At 26.1% G+C, this 12306-nt stretch overlaps 1 long non-coding RNA gene across 1 annotated transcript; it reads right to left on the bottom strand.

The window, feature by feature from the left end:
* Nucleotides 1–597: 597 nt before the first annotated feature.
* Nucleotides 598–10279, bottom strand: LOC106679975 (uncharacterized). Its single transcript, XR_001343050.1, has 3 exons — nucleotides 10191–10279; nucleotides 6481–6737; nucleotides 598–765 (listed from the first exon to the last, which is right to left on the bottom strand). It is a non-coding gene; the product is annotated as an uncharacterized lncRNA (long non-coding RNA).
* Nucleotides 10280–12306: the final 2027 nt, after the last annotated feature.

Here is a 12306-nt window from a genome sequence, read left to right as displayed (position 1 = left end):
ATAAAACTTAGAAATTTTAAGGTTTTAGCTTAAAAGGTTTTAAGTTAAAAAAAAAACAACTCATGTGTCTAGTTTTGATTTATAAAATATATATATATAATTATATAGATTCCTATTACTGTTAACATCATTATTTCTTTATTTATTTGGTTTTCTTTTATCCTAATGTAATCGTTTATTTAATGTTTTTAATGAAAGAAAAAATTCAATCTTTCATAATGAAATATTAAATATTTTTTGGGATATTTTTAAATAGAACCCCTCGCTTGGATGATTTCCTAAATGTGATGTATTGTTGTAAGGTCTTCTAGATCCTTTCAAATAAGAATAGTCGATTTTTTAGATTTTGTACCACGGTAATAGTTAATTTGTCTATTTCTCAAGATTATATTTTGTAATATTCTTTTTATCAATATTTCATCAGACAGGTCAGAATAAATTGGCAAATTATTATCATGGATTTGTTAGAAATAAAAATAAAAATTCTAAGATTTGTCCAATATATATAATTTAATATAATTGTCTAAGTAAAAATTTCAATAAATATATAAAATAAAAAGAATCTACAATATATGCAGTGAAGATAAGCTGATAACAGCCGAGACAGGAGTTGTACGGTAAGGGGCCATCTTGGAGTTATAGGCCGTAAAGTTGAAACAACCCTACGGTCTTCGTCCTGCTGTCTTTAAATCGTAACCACAGCCAACCCATCGCTTCATTGCCAGCATTAGGTCAGGGATAAGGAAATCTCTGGTGCCAATTGTCCTGAAGAAAAAAAAAAATCATTTTTATAATCTTACCAAAATAGACAATAATTAAAATAATATATTTTGTATAAATAACTTAAACTTCGAACTATATTTCGTACAATTTTAAAAAGAATTTTTTTTTTTATTACAAATAGTTTAATTTAAGTAAGATAGAATACTTACGAAATATTTTAAACCTAGTACCCAGATTTAATTCGCAAAAGGAAACAGATAATATTTAACAATCCATCTATTAGTTTGCTTTCACAGTTTTTATTTATTATATACCCTTCAAAATTTAATTTTTTTATTTAGATCTAAAAATTTTAATATTTTATTAATATATTATTCTTAATTAATTCATTCGAACTATAAGCGATATCATACTCATTTCTATAAACAACATAATATTATCAAACAAATTTTGAACACACGCAATTGGTAAAGCTGTAAAGTAACAGTTTGCATAATAAGTAATCACGTTGCTCCATTGGAAAATATCCCTTCAGTTTTACAGATTCATCTATTCGTAAATTTATATTAATCCTGAATTATTTCCACTGAGTCCTCATAGCTAGGCCGTACAATAATATATGTTTTAGGTGAACTACAAATTTTTTATGGCAACCTAGAGGCCTGAATAATTTGAGACATGAAAATTGGAAATTTGTTAAGCCGTTAGATCAAAAAAACGTAACGTATTCAGAAAAAGATTAAACATATTTTTCTTAAGTTTTTTGTTGTTACAATAAAGATTTAATAATCGAAATTGAGACGCGTCACTTCTCCACTTTCACTCCATATTTCAGTCGTCAAAATCTGATGCTCCTGAGAGGCAAAAAAGGGTAGTATACATATATATTTAATGATTATTACATAATCTTTATATAATGAAAATGAGTAAAAAGTCCTTATTATTTTATTTATACAAACAATAGAATAAATAATACTTAGTTGAAATAATTTGATAAACCAGTTTTATGAAACTTTATATACCTACTATTTAAAATTTAATTATTTTATTCTAATTGAAGTATTTTATATAATTTAAATATTTTAAAATATTTACTCGTGAAAGTTGTGTATTTAATTATAATTACATAGTCGTTACTTAATAATAGAAAGTAAAAAAGGCTTTATTAGTGAGTGTATATAATAAAAATAATGTACTAGAAGTTATCAATAAAAAAAAAATATTCACTCATAAATATCGCAAACATAAATATAATATTTATTAATATACACTTATTTCTATTAGAATAATTGGAACATTCGTCGAAAAATAAGTTGTTGCTTTTTTCTTTGTTCTAGCAATTTCTGGACTAGATTTGAACATTAATACCAATGATCTTACGACCATTCTGTAAAAATTGGTTATGGCTCAAAATTATTAGTTAAATTTGAAACTATGTACAATTTGAATAATGATAATTTTGAAACAAAATTCATTGAACATTACTATTAATAGATTTGTTTTTAATTTTAATAAATTAATTTAATAAGCATCTTTCCTTTTACAGGAGACATGTTCAATAAATTAAATTGAAATTATCTATCTGTAGTGGAATCGACTGCTATGAGAAAGCACGTATGACGCTTCAAATTTTTTAAGTGGTCCATTTTAACTCCTTTCACTCTAATTATTATTATTTTTTTTTTAACTTTATTTTATTTGTTTAAACTTAATTTATCATACATGACTGAAAAGACAGGAACCTGCTTGTCGATTCCGACTATTACAACATTTACTTGACAAACGGTCCAAACTTCCGATACATTACAAAAGACTGATCTACATGACTGTTATAAGGCCTATCTGAACATACGGAGTTGAGCTATGGGGCTCCACTAAACCATCGAATTCCTTCCGAATCCAATCCTTACAGTCCAAAATCCTTCATGCTCCTTACTTTGTCACAAATAAACCATCCATCAGGACCTCAATGTCCCATATGTTGCCGATTTGGCCAGAACCAATCCTTCCATGATAAACCTCCCAACCATCCAAACCATCTCGTTTCTAGCCTGGCTTCTCCTTCATTGCCTAACAATCCACCAATGCGTCTGGAAAGAAGATGGCCGCGAGATCTTCTCCTTTAGAAATGTTTTTGGGATTCTATCAATGGGAAGATTCTCCACATGTTTGTATCATGTCATAATATGACTTACAGGAAATTTACTTGATGTATATATTTATATAAATGTATACAGTTCTTAATAACAATAAATAATTTATTAAAAAAAAAAACTTAATTTATTTTATTCACTTGAAGAAGTTTCTTAAATTTAAAATTATATTATTGTAGAAATTTTAATTTAATCACTCTAATTTCTTTTTTTCTAATTATTTTTTTTAGTTTATTCATTTGGGGAAATTTCTTAAATTTAAAAATAAATTATTTTAGAAACTTTATTTAATTTTATTGTTCTTTAGTCGTATTTATTTTTTGTGAAGATGCTGTTTATAGGTATAATACTTAACAAGCTATATTATAAATACAATTGATTGTCTAAATTATATTAAATGTTGTTAATTTTATTTTATTATGCAATGTCATTAGAACAAGACATAGTTTCAGCATCCATATTTTAACTTTTACTGTCTTTATTTTTGTTCTGGTGTAGTTATGAGAGATATCAGTGATATCTAATTAAACATAATTAATGTAGAGTTAATTACAAAATCAATCATATAGCAGAACCCTTTATTCTACAAAATAAACTAAGAGACAACCTGACAATGGAAGATCGTTAGCTAGCGGTCTTGAATGGAGGTGTGCACTCGTAAAGTTTTATTGAGTCCCGTAGATCGTAAATCAGTCCAACACTCGAGTTGTAAGAAAGTGGTGATACACGAGTAATAAAAGGAGACCCGGTGGAGAAAGTGAGCTACAAACCGCATCGGCTCCTCACTGTTTTATCGCTTATTAATTGAGCGATAAACGCTAGTTTAATTCTTATTGCTTACTATAAAATGTTTTACTGTCGACCTTGAAATTATTTCTTATCAGGGAGGGATAATCTTTGCCTCTGATAACATTATGTTATAAATTGTAGTTGAGACGTTTACACACCCGTAATATTAGCTCTCATTGAGTATTTTTTTTTTTACTCGGAAGATGAATGGCCTACAAAGCATTACATGGAGCTTCGTTCTTTATTAAAGAGTTTTATTTTTTTCCGGTAGGGTTTCGGCAACTTTTGATGGTCCTATAAAAACCTAAACGGATTGCCTAAACGCCAGTAATAAACGGGTTTTATTATCGCTGTTTCTCCGGACAGCTGCATGCTCAAGATGCCACTGTGGAATACTGGCGTTAACTGTTTGATCTGTTTTCGGAGATGTTGGCCTGTGATGCCGAATGTTTGATCGTTTTACGGCTACCCAATGTCCGTACCAGTCGTAAAATATTTAAGCTGCCACTCGGACTTGTCGCCTAATAGTTGGGGGAAAAATATTATAACAGAAACCAATTTTTCCAAATTATTTTTTTTTTTCATCATTATCGTGAAAACTTTTAAAATCTACAAACATAAAAATGTTATATATTTTCATAATACATTTCCTTGAACGATGATTTTTTTCTACTTGTTCAATCTGGTTAAAAAATAAATGTAGACAATTCTTTGCCGCTACATGCCATGAAGAGTCCTGGATTCAATATGTATTTTGTAAGAGAAAGTATGTTAGAGAAAAGTAGCTTAACTATTCGCATTATAACTGATATCAATATTTTACATTATTTAAAATATATTATCCTGTTCTTTGAATATAGTTTTTACTTCATTTTACTGACGAATTCCATCTTAAATTACCAGATTATGATTTAAATTATTCTACGATAACGTTCTGTGGAACTGGACAAGTTAATATAAAAATTAATGGAGAGTAATTAGAGAGGTAACAATAAGGCTTAATATATTTTTTAACTTTTAAAACTACGAATGTTTATTAGTAGATTTTATTCTTTATATTCGGTTTCTTTTTTAATGTACTTAAGATTTTTCCATCTTGTGATACCAACTTAGCATGTTCTTAGGCCTTTACCGTAAAAATGTTAATTGATTTATTTATTTTTATTTTATTTTACTTCATATTTATATTACTATACATTTTTTTTTACTTCTAGAGCTAATAAAGTGAATTTAGCTTAAATTAAAATAATAGTATATTTTAGTTTGTAATAGTAATAATTTCAATTGTAACTATTCTATTTATAGGTTCATGACCTGATGGACATTATATTTAAAAATAATTGACATTGTCATGAAAATAAATTCTCTTAAACAATTAAATGTAATTTAGTCTAGTTGCTGGAATTTTGAACTGATTAAATGAAAAAAATAAATCAAATGAAATAATTTAACTAATTATCTATGTTTATATGAACAATTAGGGATGATGTCGAAGCCGCCGACAATTCCTTTGGATCGATTATATTTTCTTACTCTGTTTATTTATGTTAGAATAACTAATCCATTCAGATAAACTAAGCAATCAAGCAAACCTAAATAATCTACTTGAAAATAAATAAATAAACAGTCATCGAGGCTTTTAAAAATAACTGGTTAATTCGGCCAAAATATTATTTAAAATAATAAATAAGACATAATAAGAAGAATAAATTAGGCCAAAAATCTAAATATAAAACTTTAGAGATATAATTGAAAAAATATATGACGAAAATTGAATTAACGAGGTTATTAGAATTCTGGTTAGATTGATTTATAAAATGGGTTATGTTCCAGGAAATAACTCCAATTTTTCGGATAACAGTTTTAGGGTTTAAAAAACTTCTTTCGGGATTTCACATGACATCAGTCATATGAATTGATTTTTATTGTCTTTATAAATATATATATGTTTCATAAATTAATTTTAATTACTGACAAAAAGTTACATTGACCTTTTCATGCATTTATGTATAAGTTACGTAAATTGGTTTATGAATAAGTTATCACACAATGAATAAATAACACCTTCGTGAAATTTTTTAAAAAGGCTTCAGCGTTAAAATTCAGTGCACCTACTAGAAACCGTACTATCAATAGAATGTAAAGCTGTTTCTGTTCCGTTCGTCAACTCTATTCTATTCTTCTCTTATAATTTTTTATTATTGTATAGAACTATATTATTTATTTTATAGTTCTTGTATGAATTGATTACTTCTATTTTTTTTTATTATAGTACTACCACCCGCAAAAGAGCTGCTTTAGAATCAATCGCATAAGATTAATTTTTTAAATGTGTTATAAATTTTTTTTTTTTTTTTTTTGGTTTTAGTATTATTTTATATTTTTTTTAAATTTACATAAATTGTTTGATTCTTTATTTATTGTTTATTATAGTGTAGATATTTGTTACTTGTAACTGAGGTATGAGCTTACATATTGATTACATATTACCTCTAGCTTTGCAGATTATACTATTTGTCAATCAACAAATGAAAATACTAAATATATATATATATATATTTTTAAATATTATGTACTTTATATAATTTATTTATACATATTCCATGAATTTATGAGGCGTTCAGTCCCAATTCAAATCCAGACTAGTTCATATTTAATCCATAATTTGTTAGTAAAAAATTGATAATTTTATTTTTATTACCTCCTAATTAAAAAAAAAAGTTGAAAATCCTGAAAATTTGGATTATGTCAGTTAATTATTCTAAATAAGTAATTATTTTCTAAATAAGTTTAAAAAATGTTTCTAGTACATTACCTTTTTTTTATGAGGTACGGAAAGTTTCTCAATACCTTTAGGGTCAACTATGGAAGGACCTTTCCGCCATAGCCCTGGACCCTTTCGACCAATCGGTGGCACTCGAGTAATGGCCGATTTGAAGAAACTTGCATCAGCCATGTTTTCCAATCGTTCTTCAGTGTTTATGTTTATAATTCTGCTCCTTATAGGAAAATAACATTTTCCATCTCTTAATACAAACAAATCTATTCCACTTGAATTAAAATATTTCAATTCTAAAAAAAAAAAAAACACAAATTATTACTGAAATTATTTACTGTAAATTTAAATTATAGTATTAATATTTTATTGAGAAAATAATCGGAAAACAATAATATTCCCAAATTTCTATTTAAATAAATTATTCTTCTAATCAGTACAATTGTGTTGTTTGTCATACTATATTATTCTTAATATACATATATTTTTGTTATAAATTACCTTTGGATGGCTTACAATATTTAGTGAAATATCTACGGGATGATTTTAATCAAAGACCCAATAGTACTAATATTATTTGTAGAGAGCGGTGAGAATATTTTATCTCTTAACATATTTTATTATAATTAAATTAAATGTTTTCCAAATATCAGTGGTAACTGATTGTTAGTAAATTTTATATTATTATTATCAGTCGTTTATTTTTTATGATTCAGATTTTATCTTGAAAAAATGTAATCCTTTTAAAAAATTAACAATGTTTAATATGCTTTTGGATGGGCACTATTTGAATTGGGTTATTAAGATTACAAAGAAATATTGTATAAATAAAAAAATTTGTCTTCCAAATAGAAATAAATTGAGATTCAACTACTTTATTCTGCTATTTTGAAAAAAAGACTAAACATGTATTTTTGCTTAGGTACTATGGATTATATATCCCCCTTTTTAACGTTTTGGTTTTTTATATATTCTTTTATATTATATGATATATTTTTGTCATTTATAAGCTGCATATTTAAAACCTATGTAAGCATTGAATCCATATTGAACATTCAAAATTAAACAAAATAAAGATAAAACAATAAATAAATAAACTATTTTAAGAGTATTAGTCTTTTACTTACTAAACAAAATTTAATAATCTTATTCTTAGTTCTTGTATCTTATTTTATTACCTATTATATTATATAGTATATTATTGTATTACCTAGCTTTCTTGCATAGTAGTACCGGAATTAAATAAGCCAACCAATGTTCTTGTTTAATTTTTTACTTACATAATAAATGAATTGAACATTCATATTATATAACTTTCTTATAATAGGATAAAAAAGAACATTATGAATTTATTTTCATTCACTTGAAAGTAGTGGTTTGATATTTATATTTAGAATTCATATTAGTTCATTGATTATGGATGTTAAAGTATTCTATCTTATTATTATTTTCTTTCAACTGTGATAGTGACTATTATTATATATTAAAAGATTAACAAGATTGTAATGACTCAACTCTCGTGTTCGATTTACCTTTAATTCTTTAATTTTTTTGCACTTTCATTATAACTGCATCTTCATGGATGTAATTCTTTTGAAAACACTAAAGGGCACATTTGTTTTCTCTTAACAAATGTTGATATTTTCTTCTTTTTTTTCTTTTTACATTGGTCTATAATCATAGCTTTTTTCCAGAAAAAATATACAACTTCATTTATAGCTAGACCAAGTTAATCGGTTTTGCTTAATGATTTTATTAAGTATCTTTTCGGTACTTATTTTATTAGAATATCAAGCACGATTTACAAGGTTGAATTTCGCTTTATTCTTATAAATTCAGTAACTTAAAAAAGTGTCTCAATGCACTACCAATATTTTTACATTATCTTTACTTAGGTTTAATGTTTTTTTTTATTATATAAATGACTCAAAATAAATTATTAAATGTAAATAAAAATGATTGAGGAAAAAGTCACCTTATGCTCTCTTTGCACACATTGTTTAAAAAAATATATATAATAATAATTTTTTTTAATTTATTTGTAATAATTCTATTTTATCCATATATATTCCCCATTTTAGCAACGTTCCGGCCTTTCCATTGGCCATTTTCTTTTTCTACAAAAGTTACATTATCAAAAGAGGGAGCGAAGATGGTTTCTGAGAAACATGTACCGAAACAAAAAATTTAATTCAGAAGATTTAAAGAGGATTGGGACCTAGATAGTTTAATAAATCACTTCTTAAAACTGTTATTATCTTAATTTTATCATTTTCTAAAAAATAGTATACAATATTTCCGATAACAGCTCCAGTAAAAAAATCAAAAAATCATTTATTGGCCCTATATAAATACGGTAAAAAAAAAAAAAAGAATTATTTCTGTTTCCTTAACCTAGAACAATTGGTGGAAACGAGAAGAGGGAGAAGAAGAAAAGATTGAGCTGAAAGTAAATTATTGCAGAAGCGAAGAGAACAAGGGCGGACATCATCGGGAGAGGTTGATGAGGGGCGGATGTGAACATCAGGGAAACCGCCCTATCCTCCCTCTGCCACTCAGCGTGAAAATTGGAAAGCGGGAGGGTTCGGCCGAATTAAGGATTCATGGAAAGCGGAGGGTTTTCCTGGGGCAGGATCTGATAGGGGGCGAGATTAGGTCCTGCTCCTCAGGATTTCCTTCTCCTTATCTATGGAAAGTGAATAATAAGCAAAGGATCCTCAACAATGTTGTGGCTTCTGCGGCGAAAAAAATTCAATCTTATTAGCCCAGGGAACAAATTCAATTTTCTCCCTCGTCGGAGGAACCTGGTGATCACCAGTTCTCATCAGCTGTACGAATTGCCCGAGGGCTTTGTCGGGACAATCATCCCTAAGTGCCTTCTCAATCTCTCCTCTCATATTTACATTTGTAGTTGATGCTAATGCGTTTTGTAATTTTGCTATCGCCAGCGGAAACCATTTTCTAGAGAGTCGGTACATGATGAACAAATAAATACTTATCTGTAAGATTTTAACTACAAAAACAAGTAATAAAAAAAACCCAGAAAATAATGTATTCTTAATTACTAATTAAACAAATAAATTCCATTGAAGAAACCTTTAAAATTATTTATATGTAGAATTTTATAGAAAATAAACATCATAACTCTAAAAAATGTTTGCGCATTTTATTTTTGAACAAATATTTTAATAATTATTTATTCATTGAAAGCCTTAATCTTCTTTTTCAAATTTGTATGTGCGTTGATTGGTTTATTACATAAACGACCTGGAAGACTGATCTAAAATACATTATTTTTTCATCTATAACATAAATTAATAATTAAAATGTGTTTGAAAAATTAATTGATAACATAAAGTGGTACAAATAGTTATTATTTTTGCCCACATTCTATTCATTGTTTGTCCATAATATGTATTTCGTCAATAAGTTGACAGCGATTTTGTTGAATGAATTATTTTAAGAAGAATTATCATTATTTGGTTTTTGAGTGTAATATTAAAATTTATTAAATAACAGTAAAGTATTTTAATATATTGTATTTTTGGATTAAAAAAATTGTAGAACAAGAAACAAAACAAGCATAATGCTATTGCTAATTTCTAATACTGATACATTTTATGAAATATTCTTAAATAATGGAATTTTATTTTATTTTGCAAATATAAAATGACTTTTCATAAAGACATTTGTAATATAATATTTCATATGATAAATATAATATTCTTAATATTTATTAATATACCTACCTTCGAAATTTCAACGAACAAGTTCCATCATGATGTTCAAAAACTAAAATAGGATCAGTAGGATTTGAATCTTTTACATATCAGAGGCAATAACAGCAGCAAGTTGGCCCTATGAAAAAAAAAATATTATAGGTATTTAAACTAAAATTAATAAATATTAATTAAAAAGAAATCTGGAATGGTATTATATATAAATATTTTATATTATCTTTTATACTACATATTAACATTTTTCGGTCTTGAAAATGACCATTCACTTTTCATTGTTAAATAAATTATTTAATATTTTAAGTTCTCCTATATTTATTATAAAGTATGAAAATTAACGGTTACTCCATTATAACCTAAATTTACCACTAATCGTTTACGTCTCGAAAACTGTTTATTTGATTTTTAATTTTTAAAAAATATATACAAGGACCACTGACTTCTTAAATGGGCTGTTTAGTGTCTCATGGGAAAACTAAACACATGGCCTTTGAAAGCAAAAAACCCGAACGGCTCTAAACTACTTGAAGCCGATTCCCAATATGCCGTCGACCATCTCAGATTTTGGAGGCAGCTATTTTTAAATTAAGATGGCCACACCTATCGAAAAAGGATGAAAAAATATGAAACATCTGTGAAATAGAAAGGATTTGGATGTGTCTGATGCATTGGAACCAAACATAGTCACTTTTTATATTTTTCCTTTCAATGGTTTTAAGTGATGTATGGATGTACAGGAAGTTGTTAGTGTTCTGTATAAGATGTTAGTGTGACTCTGTGTACCTAATATCTATTTTTATAAATTAAAAAAAACTTTTAAGAATTTTTGGTTCATTCTAGAAAATTGTTAATAATTTAATGTTTTTACTTTATTTATTTGTTTTTCATCTTAACATTTAGTGCCTTAGAGTATAATGATAAAATATTAAAAATGAAAATGAACTTAGAGAAAATCATAAAATATGACGAAAATAATAAATTGGAAATGGAAAGAAAAAAATAAATACAAATATTTAACAGAATAAGTAAAAAGGCAAAAGAAAGCAAAAGAGTTAAAACAAAACCATGTTAAAAATATATCATCTCATAAATCATAGGCGACTAACTACAAATAAAATGAATGAAAAATAATGAAACATAAATGAACTAAAAATAATTAACAAAAAGGATCATCTATTGTTTATATACATATGAATAAATTTAAAAGAAAATCGAAAATATCAAAGGTTTTAAAAAAAAAAAAGAAATAAGTAAGATGGAAATTTAAATAAAAAAAATTAATCCTCTAACAAAGCATAAATCTTAAGGTATAGTTTATAACAATAAAAGAAAAGAAAAATAAATTATTATTTGAACATATATGCATATGTACATATATATAATGGTATTTATTTTAAATTGTTATCTTTCTATCAGTTTACAATTTTTTTTGAAGATTTTAATTCTTCAGCAATTGGATGGACAATAGTTGAATAGAGATACGGGATTTGAAGGTTGAAGGGTATTAAAGGAACAGATGAAAAAGGGAATATAATTCCATTGGGGCAAGGAACGGATAAGGAAAGATCTCCTGTGGGTCGATGTTATTTTTGTATTATTTATTTTTGATAATAATTTTCAATTTTCAAATGGAAACATAAGGAATGTTTCGTATTCAACTATTTATTTACTAATATTCAATAGTGGAACTACAAGTACTTTGTTGATATGTTTTAATTTTAAATAAAAAAATTCTATTTTATCTTAAATTTGATACATAATCCACTGAGATGGACATTAAATATCTAAAGAATGACTAATAAAATGTTTAAACGTTTAAGAAGAAATTGGTGTGGTTCATACAATGGTAACATACAATTTCCACTTATCACCTAGCGTTGAGTAAAAATTAATTTCTGAATTAATATATTATTAATTAAATGTTTAATATATGAATTATTTATTTAATATATACTTCATTATAAGGGAAAATAAAAACTATGAATTATAAGTGATATAAAAAATTATAAGTGAAAATAAAAACTAACTATCATTATAACACCCAAAAAAACACGAAAAGGTTTTATAAATTCAGTTAAGTTAATAATTTGTAGTCACTTTTCATTAGCTTCAACTACTTTATATTTTT

This window comes from Halyomorpha halys, unplaced genomic scaffold (genome assembly GCF_000696795.3).
Source record: "Halyomorpha halys isolate HHAL.00 unplaced genomic scaffold, Hhal_1.1 Scaffold15.1, whole genome shotgun sequence".
NCBI classification, from domain to species: Eukaryota; Metazoa; Arthropoda; class Insecta; order Hemiptera; family Pentatomidae; genus Halyomorpha; species Halyomorpha halys.
This window is presented reverse-complemented; position numbering and strand designations above follow the sequence as displayed.